The sequence below is a fragment of the Eulemur rufifrons genome, chromosome 7 (genome assembly GCF_041146395.1).
Source record: "Eulemur rufifrons isolate Redbay chromosome 7, OSU_ERuf_1, whole genome shotgun sequence".
Lineage (NCBI taxonomy): Eukaryota > Metazoa > Chordata > Mammalia > Primates > Lemuridae > Eulemur > Eulemur rufifrons.
Genome location: NC_090989.1, coordinates 101713343 through 101736307, shown reverse-complemented (window position 1 = coordinate 101736307; position 22965 = coordinate 101713343). Strand labels below are relative to the sequence as shown.

General features: G+C 38.6%; 1 pseudogene; it reads right to left on the bottom strand.

Annotated features, from left to right (window-relative positions):
• Window positions 1–1297: 1297 nt before the first annotated feature.
• On the bottom strand, window positions 1298–22605 carry LOC138385779 (ubiquitin-fold modifier 1 pseudogene; annotated as a pseudogene).
• Between the last annotated feature and the right edge of the window lie 360 nt (window positions 22606–22965).

Genomic DNA, 22965 nt, shown 5'->3' with positions numbered 1-22965 from the left:
ATCAAGAAAGAATTTAAACAGCATGATAGAACAGATAGACCTAACATCTATAGATATCTATAGAACATTTCTCCCTCAAATTGCAGAATATACATTCTACTCATCAGCACATGGAACATTTTCCAAGATAGATTGTATGTTAGACCACATAACAAGTCTCAAGAAATTTTCAAAAATCAAAATTATATAAAGTACCTTCTTGGACCACAGCAGAATAAAACTAGAAATCGGTTCTAAGAAGGACTCTCAAAACTATGCAAATACATGGAAATTAAACAACCTGCTGATGAACAATCTTTAGGTCAATGATGAAATCAAGATAGAAACCAAAAAATACTTTTGAAACAACGTAACCTCAAGATGGAGGGAATCCTCACTAACTCGTTCTCCAAAGCCAGTATTAATCTGATAACAAAGTCAGGAAAGGACACAACAGAAAGAAAGAAAACTACAGACCAATATCCTTGATCAATATAGATGCAAAAATCTTCCAAAAAATACTAGCAAACTGAATCTAAAAGCACATTAAAAAGATAATTCACCACAATCGAGTGGGATGGAAGGATGGCTCAACATATGTAAATCAATAAACGTGATGCTCTGCATAAATGAATTAAAAACAAAAACCATATGATCTTCTCAATAAATGTGGAAAAAACATTAAATAAAAATCCAGCATCCTTTCATGATATAAACCCTCAATAAACTAGGCATAGAAGGAACATACCTGTAGATAATAAAAGCCACATATGACAAACCCACAGCCAACATCATACTGAATGGGGAAATGTTGAAAGCATTCCCCCTAAGAACTGGAAGAGGACAAGGATGCTTGTTTTCACCACTTTTGTTCAATATAGTACTGGAAGTCCTAGCCAGAGCAATCAGGCAAGACAAAGAAATAAAAGTGCCTAAATTAGAGAAGAAGTCAAATATCCCTGTTTATCAATGATTTGATCTTATACATGGAAAACCCTAAAGATTCTTCCAAAAGACTCTTAGAGTTGATAAGTGAATTCAGTGAAGTCTCAGGTTACAAAATCAACATACACAAATTAGTACCATTTCTATACACTAATAACAGTTAAGCCGAGAATCAAATCAAGAACTCAGTCCCATTTACAATAACTGCAAAAAATAAAATAAAATACCTAGGACATACTTAACTAGGGAGGCGAATGAGCTGTACAAGGAGAACTATAGAACACTGATGAAAGAAATCATAAGATGACAATTTTACAACAAAAAATATCAATATTTATTCTGAAAGGAAATTGTATGCTCCAAGTAGCAGATATTAACAACTTCCAACACAATCTCTAGGAATAATTCTCAGTTCTGAACCATGTTTTAGAAAAACATTTCCAGCAGTCTGTGTAGGATTTATGCCTATTCCATCATTGGTAATAATTGCACTTGTTGCAGCAGGAACTTTAAATTCTTCTGCTGCAAACCTCAGGCCTGCTGTGACTGGTGTACTTTCAGGAACACTAAGTACTTTAGGGCACCCACGGGTCTGACATCAGTGTGATCTTAAAGAAACCTTCGACATGGTGAAGCCAGTCTGAACAGAGAACCCACACCAACTCCTCCGTGAGGCCCCACTTTCTCGATAACTTGCATCTTTACATTATTGAGTCTACTTGTCTATTTTTGCCTCCTTTTTATGTACTTTGCTAGTTTTGAAATTTTTTCCTATATTTTCTATATATTTCTTATTGAGTTTCATTTAATATATGTAGTGGGTTTTGCAGCTATTGTGAATGGGATTTCTTCAATTAAAGTTTCTTTCAGATATTGTTTGTCTATTTAAAGCAAATTTAAAGGTCTCACTTCAATACTTATGTTCTTACTTTTATAGAAAATCCAGATACATAACCACCACATTATCAAACAGAGCCACGCAGAAGAACCACTCCAAACCCCAACCGGGTGTGAAGTGATGAAGAAATGGTAGGAAACACTTACCAAGTGGACTGTTAAAATACAGATAATGGACAATCAATTTAATCTTCAGGTAATTGTGCAGTTTTAGAGGGTTTTATAATTTAAAATAAAAGCAAAGGACAGTGCCATTCTCAGCAGAGGACAATAACTTAATATGAATCAATGTTGGTGACCAATGCACTATGAACATTTTGTCACTGATTCCTGCCCCCTCTTCCTTTTCTTCCTGTCTGTGTCAGAGATGCTTTCTCTTAATGCATTCAGAAGGGCTATTTTGGGACTTGAGTCACCTTTCTCTCCTTGTGTCTCTGCAACAGACGCAATCCATCAACCTCCTATCATACACAAAGAAAAAAATCCACTCTCCAAGATAGTGGGGCGGTCACTTGGTGTTGTGTTTATCATAAGGGCTGAGCCCAAGTTCTCTGATGTTTCTGAGTGTGAATTCTCAGCCACCTCAGATGCCCACATTTGGTGCCCTAACTGGCTCAGTTTAGAACAGAACACTTTTCCTGACAAGTTGTGGGGTGCTAATTATGTTTCTATCAGAAGTGTGGCCAAAAACCTGCAGAAATAAGTCATATGAATTTATGCATAATTATCACATCATGGGACAAAGAGGCTATACCCTGAGCTTATGTATGTCATAGATCTTTATATCAATACCTGAAGTATAAATACTAAGTTGGCTTGTGGTCATAAGCAAAACCCCCCAATCATGGTCGATACTGCAGAAAAAAGAACTTTATGGTTATGCAACTGGGTGGGGGTGGCTGACCATGAAGATGAATTCTAAGAAAAGCATCCTGCATAATAATCATTCTTCATGAAAAGAAAACCTGACCTTTAACTGGGAATTAGGCCCTCTGTCTTTGAGGATGTAGCTGCCCCACTAGTAATTTATAACACCTGGCTCTATTGCCCAATACATGGGAGGATTGAAAAAGCCCGGAAGTAAACCGTAACGTCCCCTGAATTGCAGACTCAAATGGTCAACTGCCTACTTGACATCTACACTCAATTTTAACTGTACCCAAACTGAGCTTCTGTCTTCCCTCAAATCCAGTTTTACTTACTCATGTATTGCCCTCTGGAGTATAAGGTCTTAGAGGACAAGGATTTTTATTTGATTTGTTCACCTGTACCCAGAAGAGTGCCTGGCACATAGTAGGCTTTAGAAATATTTGTTGAATAAGTGAACAAATGATCGAGTGGGTACTTGAGGGCAAGGGCATAATAAAATAATAGCATAAAACTTTAATAAGAGACTTACATTTTTACTTCTTAAATTAGATACTTGAAAGGCTCATTGATAAAGGTATATGCTAACATCTTTTTATCCTTTGTAAAATAATACCATTAACTTATCAAAGTTTCAAAGTTTTAATTATCAACTGCTACCCCTTACAGTGGTTTTATTTTTCCATGAACACTCTGAAAGGCAAGGGAAGGTAGGTCTGTGTGATTCTCAGCTTAAATTGAAGACTCCACAGTTCTTATTATAATGATGATGTCATTCATAAAGACAACTGTGTCCAATGCCATTCTTTCTAATGGGATAGGGAACTGCGGAAGACTTTCATTGAGCCAGTTCAACTATGAATATAATGCTGGTAATCATAAAAACAAAATTCCATATGTGGCAGGTTAACTGGGCCCAAGTGAAGTCAGCCTCAAGAGACACAGATTTTAGCATGGTTAAAACATGTCTTGCCAGTGGCATTAAAGCCAATATAAACAGAAGGATCTAACTTAAGCATTTGCCTGGTGGTATACTGTAGTGACCAGAGCCTATAATGAGGTATGTCACAAAAGTCTCAGGGTCTCTGCTCATCATCTCATGTGGTCTGATCATCTCAGTCACTTGAAATTTTGCCTCTTGCTTTCTATTGATATATCAGCTACTCATTAAGTACATACCTGAAAGTGAATTTTTGTTAAACAAATGCTAATTGATATTCATTACACACAGCTGCCATGAATATAAAGCCAATTAAGTTTTTGTTTTATGTTGCCCCTCACCTATTAACTAATTTTGTAATTGGGTTTCTAAAAATTAGAAAACCAGCAATCCACATAGAGCTAGATTACTTATTTTTTTAAAGCCAGGTTACTTTAATATTCAAAACAATAAACTATAGCCACACTATGAAAAATAAACTTCATTCTAAGACTGGTTGATGGAGTTGGGGAGAGCAGGGAGAATTGGAAGAGAATATTCTCTCTCAGATTAAATGCTGTACACAATTCCTTTTACATGCACTGTATGATTTACAGATGCAACCATGACTTGGTACCTCCTAGAATTTCTATGCCTACAATGAAAACATATATATGAAGGCTTTCATTATGCCTGCTTTGGTTTTCCCTTATCGATAAGGCTCAATACTTCAATTCCCAGGTGGAAATTCAATACCACTGTAATAGCAAGCACTGTGCAATGAACTATGGAGGATTACATATTTACACCACAATATTAATATACTAATATTAAAAGTGTATACTCATGGATCATCCTACAGGAGCAATTTTCTTAGTTTCATTGGCCAATGGCCACTTTCTTAGAATGGTGTCTGAAGTGTGAGATACCAATTTCTCACATGATGGGGGCAAAAGGATATGGTATGAAGTACAGCTAATGAGAATGGCATTCTGTTTCACAACTTGTACGTGTTGGAGGAGATAAGGAGAAACATTCACCTGAGTATCAAGGATCTATGTTTAGTTTTGTTCGGCTTTTATTTTTAACTACATTTCAAGGTGGTTGTGTTGAAAGGGAAGCATTTGAATCCTGAGTCTCATCCCAGGTGGAACCCTACGCTGCACAGGTGGTGTCACTGAGTTCTGCGGCTCCCGACCCATCCACCAGGTTTTTCATCACAGGAACCCCCAGCAAATGCTCTCAGATACCCCACACCCTGATCATTGCAGGAGGGGCCTCATTCTCTATCTCTGCTAGTAACTAGTGGGGTATTATTAATCTATTCAGGCTTACAATCTAGAATATCATTTTTCACTCTGCCAGATTGTGAAATTAATTGTGGCACAACTAGCATTTTTAAGTGAAATATGACAGAATAGAAAATATCAATGGGTTTAACATGATACAGGAACAAATACTGTTTTACAACTTCTGTGGGTGTGTAGGTGTATACTGTATATCAATATGAAATTGATTGCTTACTATCAATTATTATCAGAGGTAAGTCCAAAAGGTTTGACTTACAATTCGCATTTATAGCAAATTGCAATTGTTCACCAATATTTATATTTCCTCTTCCTTTCTGATAACATAGCTAGAACATCTCAAGTCTCTCCTCTAGTTAGGCATATACATACGATTGAGATTTGGCCAAGTGAACATAAACAGAAGTGCTATGCATTCCTTCTAAACTTTGTTCACGAAAGCTTCCCAAGTATGAGCCTTGCTTTTTCCTTGTCTTCAACTGAAATGAGAGGACCCAGAGGAAGATGGAGCCACAAGCTGGAAGGAATCTGGCTTGCTGAATGTGCATGTGGAAGGCTACTTGCTTGCGAACCCACGCTGAACTGGGAGGGAAGTGAAAAATAAACATTTCATATTAAGCCACTGAGACTGGGAGTTTGTTATAACACCTAATTTTACTTACTGATACAAGACTGATAAGAGTGAACTCCAAAGGGAGGCACCCTGTTCTCCTGCCTTTGATCTTATTACAGCTGCTTTAGAACACAGCACCCAAGAAACACTAATGTACAGAACATTTATGAGGCTTATCTTTCCTCACAGCCTAGCTGCACTTTGTGTTTTCACTATGACTTAATCACCCAGTTGGACCTAGGCTTTCTACCTGATTATGGTCATACCGTGGGCTCAATGCGTTTCAGTAACTGAGTCTCATTGAAACCACAGCCAGCCCTTCCCCCGAGTCTCCTGCAGATCCCTGTATATGATTTGTGATCGATTTCAGCCTTTTCATTTCATTTCATTCATCAGGATGCAATTAATTTCTAATAAACTAATTTCTGATAAAAATTATCATGTGTGTGAGGACATTCTCTTTCTTAGAAAAGAATTTGCATAATTAAAACAACCATAACAATGAGTATCAATAGTTAGCATGTACTGAATGCCTACCTTCAGGTATTGGGTTAGATGTTTTATATATATATATATATTGCCCCTAAATCTTGCAACAATTTAGCAAAGCAAGTATTATTATTATACTCATTAAAAGATGAAGAGAATGAAGCTCAGAGACGTTAGGGAATTTGTGTCAGGTCACACAGCTAGAATGTGCCCAAGCCAGAACTTGAACTCACATTTATCTGATGACAAATCCTATACCCTTTCTACATCCTGCTCCATCCTGATGACGAAAAAAAAAAAAATCCCAAAACAAACAAAATAAAACAGAGGTTCAATAGCAAGAAGTTTAGATTTCTAGAAGCTGAAGAGGCTTCTTGGAAACCTTCAGATCACCCTACAGAACAGGGTACCTGTGCATGGAGGTCCTATTATGCACTGAGCCATCCCGACCTTTTAATTCACTTATGGTTAGTGGGAGACCAGGGAAATCAGCCACCATTTGCAGCACATATGGCAAGAGAATCCCAAGCTTCCAACTATGTAAAGTGTCAGCACAGCTCTCTGTAGCTTGGTCAAGGAACTGGGAACTGACAGGAATAAATGAGACCATTAGAGGCTTATTTCAGTATAAATAGAACGAGTCAGATTGTGTCTTCAGGCATAAAATCTAAACCCATGGTTTTTGAGGGGGCACTCTAGACAATCCACTGGTGAGTGGAAAGAAAATATTAGAATTTCTCTTAACATAGTAACTTTAATTTAAAACAAGGCAGAAGTAAGCTTTTTTAACATCTAATAAGTAGGGTAATGCTGATGCTGTCCTTCCTTCCTTATGCCACACGTGACAAATAGCACGTAAGACCTGTCTTGAGAAAAGATGGGAGTTCCACAGCACAGCAGGGTTGGGAGCAGAGCCCTTGCTCATTCTGTCACTTTGTTGTTTTGCAGCCCACATCAGTTTATATGGCCCTGTTTGAGTGGATTTATATGTTATGTTACCTGGTTTTAACAAAACCAATCTTTGAAATTAAAAAAAAAAATTGTTCTGTGGCTTAAAATATTCCTGCAAAGAATCTGAATGTTGAAGATAATACTAATAAGGCAAGCACAGGTGAACAACAGGAAACTGATAGAGCTGACCCTTGTCCTACTTATGGCACCTTATGTTTCTTTTGATTCCTGCCACATCGTTAGTTAGGGCCATGAGGACTTACTCAAATATGACAAAAATCATCGAGATTCTTTAAAATGTGGACTTATCACTGTCATCAACGCCGAACCTCAGCCCAAGGGTATACAACATACCCTTGTGCTTTGAGATGTTAACTAATTACTGAACCAGATAGTTTATAAATAAATGGGGGGTGCTGCTCATTTTTTTTTTTTTTTTACGATAATACCTGACCAAAAAGTTTGATGTAAAAGATCTTGATGCAGCTCAGCTCCTGGCACTTTCCATAATTCAGAAGGCACTGGCAAGGTATTGAATGGCTAGATCTGGATAATCTGCAGGAAACGCCTGGGCTTCTGAAGTGACACCTCCCTGCCCCTCTATCTGAGCCCCCAAAGCTGCACTAGCAACCCTAATTACCTTCATAAACAAGGCAAAATCATTTTCAGCTGCCTGGGACTCTGCTGGGCAGATTTTGCTTTTCATCAAACTTGGTGTTCTGTATCAAGCATGGTTGGAATGATTTGGTCTTGATTTGGATTCAGAAGCTTCTTTCACCTACTGCTCTAAGCAAAGTTTAAGTAAAATATTTACCTCAATAATTTGATTCAAAACTTTCCTCAAATTAAGGCAAACTGTTCAGCCAGGTCACTGCAGAAAGCCCTACAGCAGGACAGAACTGTGAAAAAAAAGGGTGCAGTCGGAGGGGGAAGCCACATGCTGACAAGATGCAGTCAAAAGTATATACAACATTTATTAGCTAAAGTACCATGAAAAGCCATCTAATCAGTCAGTTTCCTCTCATTAAATGTTAATTAGTTCATATAAGCTTCCTGCATAGGAAAGTATCAGGTACTTAGCAAGCATTAGAGAAGAGACAAGTCACACAGGGAGTCTTGAAAACAACAGACACAGAGCAAGGACATTGTTACCTCACTGGGTGACATTTTTGTTTGAAGGCATATGTGAGCTCCCTGAGGATGATCCAGAAGACCTGCCAGAAACAAACTCAGACCAAAATTTTCATTCTGGTAATGACAGAGTCTCTGAAATAACATTTGTTGAGTTTTAAAAGCACTCTTAATGGGATTAGCTCCTAAACCAAATACTATGATTATATTTAGATACATTTGCTCACACCGTTTACAACCACAGACCAGGGTAATCATATCATATTAAAAGGCCTTTTATTTAGATTGTTTTAGTATGCTTAGTAAACCACCTTGGTAAAAAGCTATGAAATTAAGGGGAACAGAACTCAAGGGCTTTGTGATTTGGAATAAGTCACAGATATCTGGGGCTGGAGGAACTACAAAGATAACTTCCTGAGGCTGACATGCAGCCAGCCCACATGAGCACGGCCAGGCCACTGCTCACAGGAGCACCTGCTCTGATTGGCCAGTGTGTGACCCTAAGCAGTTGCTAAATATCATAAATATCACCCCTGATAAGCTCTGAAGCACTCATTTCACAGATAAAGACCCAGCCACCCAGAGAGATAAAGTGATTTATCTCCCTACACATCTTGTTAAGAGAGAAACAGAACTTGGATTTTTGGTGGCCCCACACCACTCTCTTGCCCTGAACTTTGCTGCCATGTCTATTATAAACTGGCAATGCAACAAGCACCTTTTGACACAAAGTGACAAGGGTCATTAAGCAGACTGGACCAATGCTTTGATAGCAGGGAAAAGAACTATAAATTGATACTTTTTAAAAAGAATATCAAACATTTATTGAGTGCTTGCTATGTGATAGGCAAAACACTTTATGAATATTAACTAATTTAATGTTTACAACAGCATACTAAGTAGTTATTGTCATTAATTCCATTTGACAGTTGGAAGAACTGAGGTGCGGAGAGGTAAAGCAACTCGCTATGGAGGCAGACTTCTAAGACAGCTCCCAATGAACCCCCTCCCCTCCTGGCAGTCACAATCTGTGTAATTCTCTCCCTTTGGCTGTGGGCTGGACCCAATGACCCACGTCAAACAGAATACAGCAAAACAGATGGGATATCACTTCCATGATTAGGTTACAAAAGATTGTGACACCTGTATTACTGACAGACTCTTTTTCTGTTGGCTGTGATGAAGCAAGCTACTATGTCAAAAATGCTCACAGGGCAAAGAACTGAAGACAGCCTCTAGCCAACAATCAGCAGAGAAATTAGGCTCTCAGTCCAACAGTCCTAAAGGAACAGAAGCCTACGAACAACCACGTGAGTGGGAGCTTAGATGTGGATCTTTTCCCAGTCGAGCCTTCAGATGGAACCACAAACCCTGGGCCAAGCCCTTGACTGCAGTCTTTTGAGAGACTGAGAAGCAGAGGACACAGGTAAGTCATGCCTAGATTCCTGACACACTCACACTATGAGATAATAAATCTGTGTTGTTTTAAACCACTTAGTTTTGGAGTAATTTGTTAGGAAGCAAAAGATAACTAATACTTTTGCCCAAGACCATATAGCTAGTAAGTGGTAGGGACGGGATTTGAACCCACACAGTCTGGCTCCTGATTCTAAGGTCTTAACCACTGACACCCTCCTGCCTCTCTGAAGGTACACCACAATCCCAATTACGATCATCATCACCACCAAAACCATCATTACTTCAACATCATCATCACCATCACCATCCTGACTACTATGTGCTAAGTGCTTTACATAAATGATTTCATTTTTAATACTCAAAATGATCCTGTAACCCCAACTTTACACTTATTTAAAAAAAAAAAAAAAAACCCCTGAGACTCACATAACTAAGCTTACCCAGGGCCAAGAAGAAAATTCAGAACTTAGACCAGCTGACTCCAAAGCCCATGCCCTCCCCCACCAAACTTCTGCTTCTCTGTAGCCCAAGGGTTATATTCAACCAGTCAGTGGCACCTGGAGAAATAATTTTTTCCAACCTTGGGAAAAAACTTACAATAATTTCTTAGTTAATCACTGATAACAGAGTCCACTTGCTATAGACTTCTATTTCTACCATAGTTAACAATTTCATGTAAAGTTTCAAGATGTGAGATGTGGGAACACCATGGAAACCTGGAAGCAGAAAAGAATGCTTTATTACATAACACTTCTTGTTAGCAAATACAACAAAGCATGAATTGAAAATAGTATCAATTGTATGATACTAAGTTTCTTTCAAAAATGAAAGTCATAAAATTTAATATAACTTGTATTGCATATAAAATCTTTAATAATTCCCTTCTGCACATTATATGAGAAAATTCACTCTCCTTAGCATAGCCCAGGGTCTGGCCACCTTAGCCCAGCCTAGCTTTCAACTTGATCCTCAGTCACCAAGACATAAAACTCAAGTCTGATCATCACGTTAGGGTCTCGAAACAGAAACCTATGTTTTTGCTTCCAGACTGAGCACATGACTTAGCACAAGCTCAAAAAAAATTTTTTTAGGGAGAAGGTAGAGAGAATGCGAGGAAGGAAGAAAGCGAGGGAGGAAGAGAGGAAGAGAGGGAGGGAGGATTTTGCTCTTTTTACTCTAGCAAAAAAATCCCCAAATTCACTAAAATATTCTAATTATGGCATAAGTGAATCAGAAAGTATTCTGGCACATTTTGGTTTATGACAGAGTTCCCTCTGCAAATTAAACAGAAAGAAAGTGGGAATATTGGGTATGTAGTACATCAAGTATTCAAGCCTTATGCTTTGTTCTCTTTTCCACATCCTGATCCCATGGTCATAAGATCCCTTCCAATTTTGCCCTCATAGATTTTAGTTTCTGTACTACAATTAAACAAAAAGTACGATGTATACCTTTTAGAGGTATACTAAGGACTCTACTAAGGCTGGTGGAAACGATAGAATAATTAGCTACCATGAATTATAATGGTTCTAATCGTGTTCTTTAGACTATTTTCAGAGCTAGCTGGTAAGACAGGACATGCACAAAACCGTCCAAATAATGGATGAACCAATTCGTAAATGGTACTTGGGTTCACCTTGAAGATGGAACTATTGGCATGGCCCCATACACTAACTGTCCCTGCATTAACTGTTCATTGGTGGATTCCTTCTATTTCTGTCTGAAGTCTCTGACCTGCTTTTTGGTAGGCTGACTTCACTGCCATTGTCTTGACAGGGTCCTTCAGCCTTCAGCTGGCACTTTCATCCTCCAAGCTCACACCCTCTTGTACCTGATTGCCTTAGAGTGAGGGGAGAGGAAAATGACCACAGTGGTGTTTATCTGGCTCAGCAGGGTGGAGACGTGGCTAGAAGAGAGGGCAATGGGGCTGCTGCCCACAATTCCCAGGGGAAGCCTTGGTTAAAGACAGTATGAAACCCACCATGCTCTCATTTCTTAAGTCCAAAGTCATGCAGAAATGGTTCACCTGCAGCTTTGCCACTTTGCAGTGTGTGCTTGGACTTCTTTTCATTTTCCTTATAATTTTCTTTATAATTGTTTAAAGCAATATGCCTAGAGCTGTATAACATTAAAGAATGTAAATACTACCATCATCCATTTCTTGTTCCCTTTTCTCTCACGAATCTCTGGGTTTTTTAAATCTCTAAACATTTCTTTTCTCCCAAGCACCCTGTTCACTCCTGGCAAGGCATCTTTTTCTGTCTTTTAGACACAAACACTATTTAGGGGCATCTTTTAAAACTTCTTTGGATAAAAAGCTTTATAAAACAGATGATGCTCTTTGACCCAGGGATGCCCCAGAGACTGTTGAGGTGTGTAGAACTGTCTGCCCCTTCACTAAATGGTCCCAGACGACTACATTTTTCCAGGTCTTATGTCTGTTTTCTATTACTTTCTTCCTCCTCTCTGCTGCCAATTTATTGTGCCTACTTTGTTTCCCACAAATTCTGACCCACAAAGTGCGTCTCCTAAAAAATCAATTTTTGGTTTTGGAAATAAGAAATAGCTAGGATTTTAGCCATCACTATTCACTTTCTGACCCAAAAGTTTAAAGCTCAAACACAGTGCGATTCTTTAATAAGTATTACAAGGGACTGAAGACACACAGTTGTGTAAGATGTAAAAGATGGTCGCTATAGGAATAAAACCAAAAATAAACAGTATTTATAATGATGGCCACAGTCTATATTTAGCATTTTTATTTCAGAAATTGATTTCTCTTTTATTCAAACTTATGGAAATAGCCAGATTCATCAGGGGCAGTTTTTCCTGTAGTCACATCTGCCTGACTTTATTGAATTTCCTTTTCTTAATGAATCATGAGGGTTGAGTTAAATGTTAACTAGCAGTGTTTATATAAGAAACATGCATGTTTGCTTTTTCTTCAATTAAGGAAAGGCTGGTTGACCTTTGTGCCACTGAGCCTTGTGCTTGTTAATGGTGTGGCTTTCCTACTTCACAAGCCATTCTGGTAAATCCTACTATATCATCTTGTAAGCATGGAGAAAACATGTGACAGGTGGCTATCTGCTGGGTGGCATCTGCAAAAGGAAACCATATTCCAGAAAACAGAAGATGGAAAACTAGGAAAGGTGTCATTGTAATGCTGGTGGTTGCTGGGTTGCCTTTGTCTCTATACAAATGAACATATAAGGATCCTAGGGATGAAACCGTTATTTCAAAAACTCAAAGCTGGAAGGCAACATAATCCAAGTTTAAGAACTCAGCTGCAGATAGAACTGTTAATATCTAGAGGTCTATTTTAAAATAAGGAATTCCAGAGCCATACTCACATCTATGGAATCAATTTCCAGGGACTGGAATCTTGGGAAGCTGCATTTGTGGGAAGCTTCTAAATCTTCTCTTCCCCTGGGAGATCTTATCCACTCTCAAGCCTTCCATTACTCATTTTATGCTAATGACTTCTAAATTGATAATTGTAGCTCACATAGTTTTCTGAGTACCAGGCCTGTATATTCAGCTGCATACTGGACATCTCCATATAGATGTCCTGTAATAAATACTTCCATTTCAGCAAGAATGCTAATGACAGTCTCCCTCAAACTGCTTCCTTCTCCTGTTTTCCCTGTTCAGTAAATTAACCTCCCTCCAATTGTCCAAGCTGAGGCTCCCAGTTGTCAGGGTCTTTTTCCTGATCTCTGCTGTACCTTCAGCCCCCATACCAAGCTCATTATCATTGAGTTCTATCAATCAGACCTTCTATCAACCACCTTCCTGATCCAGACCCCATTACGTCTCTAGTAGTTTATGCAAGATCTTCTCAATTCTCAACTGACTGCTTCCAGATTTGCTCATTTCAACTCATTCTCCTCATTGCTGTCAAAGTGATCTTTGAAAAGCACAAGGCAGATTGCATATTGTCTCTACTAAATGCTCTTGAAATGAAAGTTCAAAACTCTCAACATGACCTACAGAGCCCTCCATGATTCAAAAAATGTCCTCCTCTTTTGCCTTCTTACCTACAGTGCTGCTCACAGAGAGCTCCACGGGCCCTTAGCACCAGTATTGTCAGGGAGCTTCTTAGAAATGCAGAATGTCAGAGCCCACACCAGATCTCTAAAATCAGAATCTGCATTTTAACAAGATCCTCAGTTGATTAATGTGCATATTCAAGTTTGAGAAGCACTGATCTATAAGTTAGCCCTGTCCCAACTTTTGAGCCTTTCAGACCCACTATTTCTTCCTCCTGAGAGATTCTTCTTGATCTCACACCTCAAAGTCTTTTCTGGCTAACATTTTTAAGAGTCCACTTAGAAGCCATTTTCAAGAGGAAAATCTTCTGTAATGTCTCATAACTGAGTTAAGTGACCTCTGAAACCTACTTTCATACACCTTACACATTGTTCCATAGTCAGGTTTGCATAATTAGTTTCTTAAGAGACATGTTATCTACTACGGCATTCCCAGTATCCAAAATATAGTAGATACTCAATAAGTACCTGTTGAATTAATGTTAAATGAATAGTACATGCTCATTAACGATAAGTTCAAAAACTCTTGCCAAAATCCAGGTGTGCTATGACCCTAGCCTTTCCCTGACAGTGTGAGACTAGAGACCCTCTCACTAGAGGAAATGAGGGTGAGCTGGCATTACTTGTTTTTCATAAACTATTGCTGGACCCTGAAGATCATCTCTTTTCTTTCTCGATGCTCAAATGCCCATCTTTGGATAATCTTACTTATTCACAGACTGTTAAAACACGAAGAGGACATGGAATTCATGTGATCCAGCCTCCTACTCTACAGATAAGAAACCTAAGACTCAAAGCTTGACTTTCACAAAGGGACATATCAAGTTCGCATGGAGCCCACAGGTCCACCTCCTTTAAAATCTGGACATACTTGATTCTTCCAGGTGTTAGTCTCTCCACACCCCTGTTGCCACGCACAATTCCCCCACCTGTTCAAGAATCTCTCAATTCTCTAAAACGTATTTTGTCCCATGACAGATATTTTAATTTATTATTAGTACTCAAAATGATCTCTTCATATTTTATCACATACTTTGACTTTTAAGTACCTCAAACCAAAGTGAGATCTAACCACACTGGCTGGGCAATAAGTTTTCATGAAAAAAAGGAGGGGAGTTAAAAAATAATTTAGGAGTACTAACATTAAATAATCTTCCCATATCAACAGACCTGTATCTTCTCTCTTACCCTTCAGCTCTGGACATGGCTTTAAAGGCTTATTTTTGTCATTTTTGACATTTTTACAACATACTCTATAATTTGCTGTCCAGTATGGTAGTCACTAGCCACATGGATTTATTAAGCACATGACATGTGGCTAGTCCAAATTAAGATATGTTATAGTTTAAAATATACACTCAATTTTGAAGACTTAATAAAGAAACTACCTCATTTCACAGTTTTTACATTGGTTATAGGCTGAAATGGTGACATTTTTAATATGTCAGGCTAAGTATATTATTGAAGTTAATTTTCCTGTTTCTTTTTACTCTTTAATGTGGCTACTACAAAATTTAAAATTGCAAGTGAGACTCATGTTACATTTTTTATTGGACAGTGTTGCTCTAGGCTTTAGTCATCAAGATTGTTTTCTGAGTTTTATATTGCTTTGTCTTTAACTTTTCTTTGTAATATGTTCTTTCATGTTTCCATTCTGCTAAAGAACGAGTCAGCCCGGAATTTTTACTGCTGCCACACTGAGCTCTGTACATTCTTCCTCACATCATTTTTCACTAACATCACTTGCTTGAAGTTTCTCAGAAATTCACTTTTAAGGTTTCCCAAAAATTTCAAGTCACTTTTCCTTGATACCATTACAAAAAAAAAACACTAATGCTTATGTTAGAACTACATTTATTTGTGACTTGCAGCCATAGGTTGGCTATGGATACAAGAGTTCAGAAAAAATCAGTGACAGCATTCTGTAAGAATCAATTGGTTATATAGAATTTATAATAAAGAATATTACATGTTCTATTAATATTTGTAAATTATGTGCTTCATCATAAAATTTATAATAAACTTACATATGTATTTACATACACAAGAATAATATAATAATGCTAATAATAGTGATAATTTACTGAGGCATTACTATATGCCAGGCACTGTGATAAGTATTTTACATACATTATCTCATTTAATATTTACAGTAATTTACTAAAGTATTATGATGTCTACCTCACAGATGAAAAAAGATTGATGCTGAGTGAGGTTGTAGCAAAGACTGGCTAGCTCTCTCTCAATCTATCCCTTTTGTCTTTGCTCAATACAAGGCTCTTTTTCCCAGTTGTGACAGCCAAAAGTGTCTTCAGACATTGCCAAATTTCCTCAGTTGGGAACCCCAATTACCTTTGTTGTTTCCTTTAAATTTCGGGGATGAAACTTTTGATAATCTGTGTCAAGGATTTTTCAGCTACGCCCTTTAGGCAAATGAGGTTTCCTGAATATTCCTAATAGTTGCAGTCTGTTCTCTTTGTCCCAGTACTAGGTGCAGGCTTGACCCAGGATTACTCTGTCCACTTAATTTTTTGGGCTGGTGAGTTCACACAAAGAATCTCCCATAGCCTCCACACTATCACTGTTCCTCTTTACCCAAACACTCTTGAAAGTATTAATAGTACCAAGACAAAAGTCATAACTGTGAAGGGCTTTCCTGCCTCATATGTGGATACCTCCATCCCAGGGGAAAGAACCAGACCAGAGAGTGTTTAGTTGACAAAAGTATTGGATTTCTGATAAGTACAAAGAAGAAAAGAAGGTCAACTCTCAACAGTCATAGATGGAAATGTGTTCATATTATATAGGCATACTTCATTTTATTGCATTTTGTAGATACTATTTTTTTGACGAATTGAAGGTTTGTGGCAACTCTGCATTGAAGAAGTCTATTGATACCATTTTTCCAACAGTGTGGGCTCACTTTGTGTCTCTGTGTCACATTCCAAGCTTTTTCATTATTATGTCTGTTACAGTGATCTATGATCAGTGACCTTTGATGTTATTGTTGTAGTTGTTTTGGGGTGCATAAACTTCACCCTTATAAGATGGTGAACTTAATCAATAAATGTGTGTATTCTAACTGCTCCATCAACAGGCTGTTTCCCCACCTCTCTCCCTTTCCTCAGGCCTCCCTATGCTTTGAGATACAGAAATATTAAAGTTAGGCCTATTAATAACCCTACAATGGCCTGTAAGTGTTCAAGTGAAAGGAAGCGTGGTAAGTCTCTCATTTGAAATCAAAAGGTATAAATGATTTAGCTTAGTGAGGAAGTCATGTTGAAAGCCAAGGTAGGGAAAAAGCTAGGCCTCCTGTACCAGTTACCTAAGTTGCGAATGCAAAGGAAAAGTTCTTGAAGGAAATTAAAAGTGCTACTCCAGTGAACACATGAATGATGAAAAAGTGAAACAGTCCTATTGCTGATATGGAGAAAGTTTGAGTGGTCTGGATAAAAGATCAAACTAGACATAACATTCCCTTAATTCCAACCCAGAGTAAGGTCCTAACTCTATTTAATTCCACAAAGGCTGAGAGAGGTGAGGAATCTGCAGAAGAAAAGTTTGAAGCTACCAGAGGGTAGTTCATGAAGTTAAGGGAAAGAAGCCATCTTCATAATATAAAATTACAAGATAAAGCAGCAAGTGCTGTTGTAGAAACTGTAGCAAGTGACCCAGAAGATCTAGATAAGATAATTGATAAAACTGTCTACACTAAACAACAGATTTCCAATGTAGACAAACAGCCTTCTATTGGAAGAAGATGTCATCTAGGACTTTAATAGCTAGAGAGGAGAAATCAATGCCTGGCATCAAAGCTTCAAAGGACAGGCTGATTCTCATTAGGGACTAATGCAGCTAATGACTTTAAGTTGAAGCCAATACTCATTTAGCATTCAAAAAATCCTAGGGCCCTTAAGATTTACACTAAATCTCTGCCTGTGCTCTATAAACAAAGCCTGGAAGAAAACACATCTGTTCACAGCATGGTTTACTGAATATTTTAAGCCCTTTGTTGAGACCTACTGCACATAAAAAAAGATTTCTTTCCAAAATATTACTGCTTACTGACAACACACCTTGTCACCCAAGGGTTCTGATGGAAATGTACAAGGAGATAAATGTTGTTTTCATGTCTAATAACACAACATCCATTCTGCAGCCCATGAATCAATGGGTAATTTCGACTTTCAAGTTCATTGTCTAAGAAATATATTTTATAAGGCTATAGCTGCCATAGATATTGATTCCTCTGATGGATCTGGGCAAAGTCAATTGAAAACCTTCTGGAAAGGATTCAGATTCTGGATGCCATTAAGAACACTCATGATTCATGGGAGGAGATCAAAACATCAATATTTAACATGATTTTGGAAGAAGTTGATTCCAACCCTCATAGATGACTTTGAGAAGTTCAAGATTTCAGTGGAGGAAGTAATTGCAGATGTGGCAGAAATGGCAAGAGAACTACAGTTAGAAGTGAAGCCTGAAGATGTGACTGAATTGTTGCAATCTCATGATCAAACTTGAAAAATGAGTTACTTCTTATGGATGAGAAAGAAAGTGGTTTCTTGAAATGAAATCTACTGCTAGTGCAGATGCTGTGAACATTTTTTAAATGACAACAAAATGTTTAGAATATTCCATAAACTGAGTTGATAAAGCAGTGGCAGGCTTTGAGAGGATTGACTCGAATTTTGAAAGTAGTTCTACTGTGAGTAAAATGCTATCAAACTGCATAACATGCTACAGAGAAATCTTTCATAAAAGAAAGAGTCAATTGATAAAGCAAACTTCATTGTTGTCTTATTTTAAGAAATTGCTACAGCTATCCCAATCTTCAGCAGCCACCATCCTGATCAGTCAGACATCGAGACAACACCCTCCACCAGCAAGAAGATTACAGTTCACTGAAGTCTCAGATGATAATTGGCATTTTCTAGCAATAAAATATTTTTTAGATTAAGGCATGTGTATTGGTTTTTTTAGGCATAATGCTATTGCACACTTAACAAACTACAATATAGTATGAACATAACTTTTATATACAGTGGGAAATCAAAAAATTTGTGTGACTCAGTTTATTGTGATATTTGCTTTATTGTGGTGGTCTGTAATCGAACCCAAAATATCTCCAAGGTTTGCCTGTATTTAGTTCAAGCTTTTGTCACCCAGTCCTTTTATTTACCCACATCCTCCAAAGCTAGTTGGTTACAAAAGAAAAATAGTTCCAGTGCTCATTCAAATGGCTTAGTAATAGGCTAGAGTCTATTTCTCAGTCTTTTACATAATAATAATGGTTCTGAAATGCACAGTATCTTTGTTTCTTATAATGTGTTATTTTTTTCTTCTCTCCAGATATGCCTTGGAGCCCAGACATGAAACATAAACAGATCATTCGTTCAAGTGCATTTTCTGAGAATTATACCAATCTAAATCTTCATTTGGTGAGCCCAGCTCTCTGTTTGAATGACAACATGATATCATGATCTGGTTGGTTAACATTAAGCTGTAAGTTCCATAAAGCTATGGTCATTGTATGTATGTGTATGTGCATATGTACATACCTGTTTGTACGTGTGTGTTTAAATATTGACTTTCTTTAAAGTAAACTTGGAGTTTGTGTCTCCTTTGCTATTTTCAACTTTTAGGTTATTTGGTGTAGACAAAGAGGGATCATTTTCTTTTTCCCACTCCTTTTTAAATTAGGTGCAGTTTGGAAGAAAATTAATGATTTTTTTATTCCACTTCCTTTCCAATAATAAGGACAAGTATAGAAAGCATTCTGCTGCTTCATGTAGAATTATTTTAAGGCTACGAAATTGGTCTATCCAACTTTAATCAGGTGCAAATGAGAGCTTGCTGATCTGTGCATTCTGAAATTTCATTGCTCTGGTAAAAACTCACTGCCTGGAAACAAGGAAGCCTGACACTTGAAGGGCCGTGCTGTCTGACAAACTAGATTAATAATGAATGAACCCATCTTGTATAATCAGAAAGGGGAGGAATGCTACAAATTAGAAATAAGCATGTTCTTCATTATGGATGGCAGCAGGATGCTGCTTAGGGTATCACTGATGCTCAAATTAGCTGTGAGACATGGGAACCACTTGCTGCCTCTAGCTGTTTCTTACTTTCCTCTCGAGATTCTCCTTCTCAAGGGAATTGCAAAATGAGAAATTCAAACTTGGGAGATACATTCGCACCACATGAGAATGACAACTTATTATTTGTCTAGGGTATACAGATATTGTAAATGGGTTACATTTCCATCTTATATTAAGTTAAAGTTCTCATATTTTTCATATAAATGGGATCAAAATTATGCCAAGATGGGAATTTCTGCAAGATTTCTGGTATTCTCAAGAGATGCTTATTCTGAATATCATGTTTTCAGAGAAAATGAGCTGCCCATGTCTGAATCTGGGAAAACTTGCTGGTGTATTGTTTGGTTGGAGCTTGTTTTGTTTTAACATGTGCTACCAAGGACTAGCTGTGGTGTTAGTGCTGTGTGTGTGTGTGTGTGTGTGTGTGCACGTACACCAAAGCATAAACAGACACAGAAATGAAGTGAAATAAAAATTCTTGGATAAGATGCAAGGGAAACCCAGTTAGCATCACTTTATCAATCAAACCTGGAAATTCATTTCTGTTAGGGTGAAAACTGGACAACCTGTATACGCAGGTACCACATATATCATACAAAACATCCAAAATATCTCAGTGATCCAAGAGTGATCCTTGAAGCTGAGATAACTGTCCAGCTGCACACAGACCTACAGTGGTTGTGGTGGGGAGGGTGAGAATTCCTCTAACTTGTGGCTTTGACCCTATCTGCTTGTCATTCGTACCATCTTGGTTTTCCTGTGTCATGAAGGTCCCTCATGTTGAGGTGAGAGTGGACTGAGATCAGTTTAGGTGGTCTGGAAACCTGTGGGTCATTAAATCAATGGAGAGAGTGCATGGAAGTCCCAGTTGTGCTGTCCCTACTTTGTAAGAAAGGCCTTTGCCAGGTCAAAGTAAGGACCAATTGATGTGGCCAAGGTGATATTTCTAGGTCATGATAATTGTTTCCATCCAGAATATGCTAACCAGCAGGGGAGATATTTTTCAGACATAAAGTAGCTCACTATTTGCTCACCTGTTGGAATCTAGTATGTGAATGAGAGTATCCATTTTAGACCTTTAAAAGATTTTCCAAAATCAGGACAGCACCTCCAGCAGCTGATCAGATGACAAACTCAAAGAGTTTGGGGGTTGGAAGATTACAAGAAGGAAAGAGTAGGTTAGTGTGTGGTAGCAGTGAGCTTTTGCAAGGACAGAAAGTGGTCGCCTTAGTTATGGTAGCCAGACAGTAGTTGACATATGCTCCAGGGACAAGCGCAGATCTGTAAAGAAACCCCAAGTAACTTACGTTCACTCATCAGGCCCACCCTGACCATTGCACATGCAAAACCCTCATGAGTAGCTTTCACTGAGTTATGCTTTCAACAAAGTACCTGATAAGAAGAATAATGCAAGATGTCCATGTCCTAATTCCCAGAACCCCTGAATATGTTACGTTACATGGCAAGGAGGAATTAAGATTGTACATGGAATTAAGGAATTAGATGACCTTGAGATGGAGAGATTAGCTGGCATTATCCAGATAGGCCCAATGTAATCACAAGGTTCCTCATAAGTGGAAAAGGGATGCAGAAGAGAGAAAACCAGAGAGGCAGCATCCTGAGAAGGACTTGGCCAGCCATTGCCCCAGGAGCCAAGGAATGAGGCAGTCTCTAGAATCCAGAAAAGGTAAGAAAGTCCATTCTCCCCTAGATCCTCCAGAAGGTACTCAACCCTGCCAACACCTGATTTTAACCCCGTAGACCCATTTCAGATTTCTGACATCCAGAAATATAAGTCAATAAATTTGTGTTGTTTTAAGCCACTAAGTTTGTTGTAATTTGTTACAGCAGCAATAGGAAACTATTATAATAAAGTAACAAAGAAAATTATCCTTAACACATCCTTAAATATGTTTAGAACTTGCTCTAGAGAGAATGATGCAGGCAAGACAAGCTTCATAACAGAACCTCAGAATGGCTGAGGGTGGGAGGAGGGGCAAGGAGGAGTGCGCATGGTGCTCGTCACTGTCACTGGCTTTTGTTCCCAGTCTAGCCCTTTGGGGAGGAGCACTGGGGGCTACATGGTGATAATTGAAATAGCTGTTTTCAATAAAACCACCATAAAACAACAGGCACAAAAAAGTATTGCTTTAGAGCCCTGCTAACAGGGTGTAGCCCAGGAAGGCAGAGAGATGTGCCTACTTTGTGCTTCAGCCACAGCATGGGCTACAAAGGGCTGCGGAGCCTCTGAAAGGATGTGGAGGTGCCTGGCATGGTGCTCAGAGTTTGTGGGGGCGTAAGTGGAAGAGCCCAGAAGAGCCGATCGTTTTTGTGGTAGACACAGCGGGGCTCCTTTTAAGGGACACCAACAGACAGTGAAATGAGGCCCCACAGAGGCAGCAATTCCTAGCAGATGTGCTGTGGTTGTTGGTCCTAATTGTGAATGGAGCTGATGCCCCTGGAAGTTGTTGAGCAGAACTTTGTGGATGGCTGATGGCCCTGCATGAATAGGGGAGGGGCAAGGTTGTATTTCCTCATGTAACCCTCTTGTAACCCAAGGCTGAGGTGGCCTGGGATCCCAAGGATTATCTTATAGTACCCGGGACTGTATAAACGATAGGCATTCAATAAAAGGGAGAATTCATTGATAATATCGGGATAGGGCAAAACTTTCTGGGAACTTTGTATCTGGGACTTCTAAGATATTTCTCTGGGGGAATCTAAACCAGATTTAACCCTAGGGCGAGGGAGCTGTGAGGCAAATTAAATTGCTTTGTTACCAAACTGTTAGCAGAGCATTTTTCATCTACTGTGCCTTCACTGATGTGGTATCAGCCCTACAGAAACTCATATTGGCAAATAAAAGACATAACTTTCTGACTTAGAACCTACCTCCTGGAGAAGTCAGATGTTTTACATCAAAAGAGGACATGTTCTTATTTTTGTCTGAGAGCAGTTTCCAATAAAAGATTCAAACATGTTCCTAAGAAGAATACCCTAAAAGAGCTCTTTAGCTTTACAAACTCCATACCAAAGAGCACACAGAGGTAAGGGGTCTTGCCCCACCTGCACCAGGTAAGAGCATGTGGCCACCTCTTCCCGAGTCCTGTGTGCATGAAATAGTCTTCAAAAGCTCCACGCTTTCCTGCTACGAGACACCAAGACGCCTCAGCTTATCTCCTTCACAGTGTTTTCTCAGTGGATAGTGCCAGTGTGGCTGATGATTTTTCCTCTGGTCCTCTACTTACAAATTAACTGTCCTCTTTGTTAGAAGCTTCTCTGGATTCGCTCC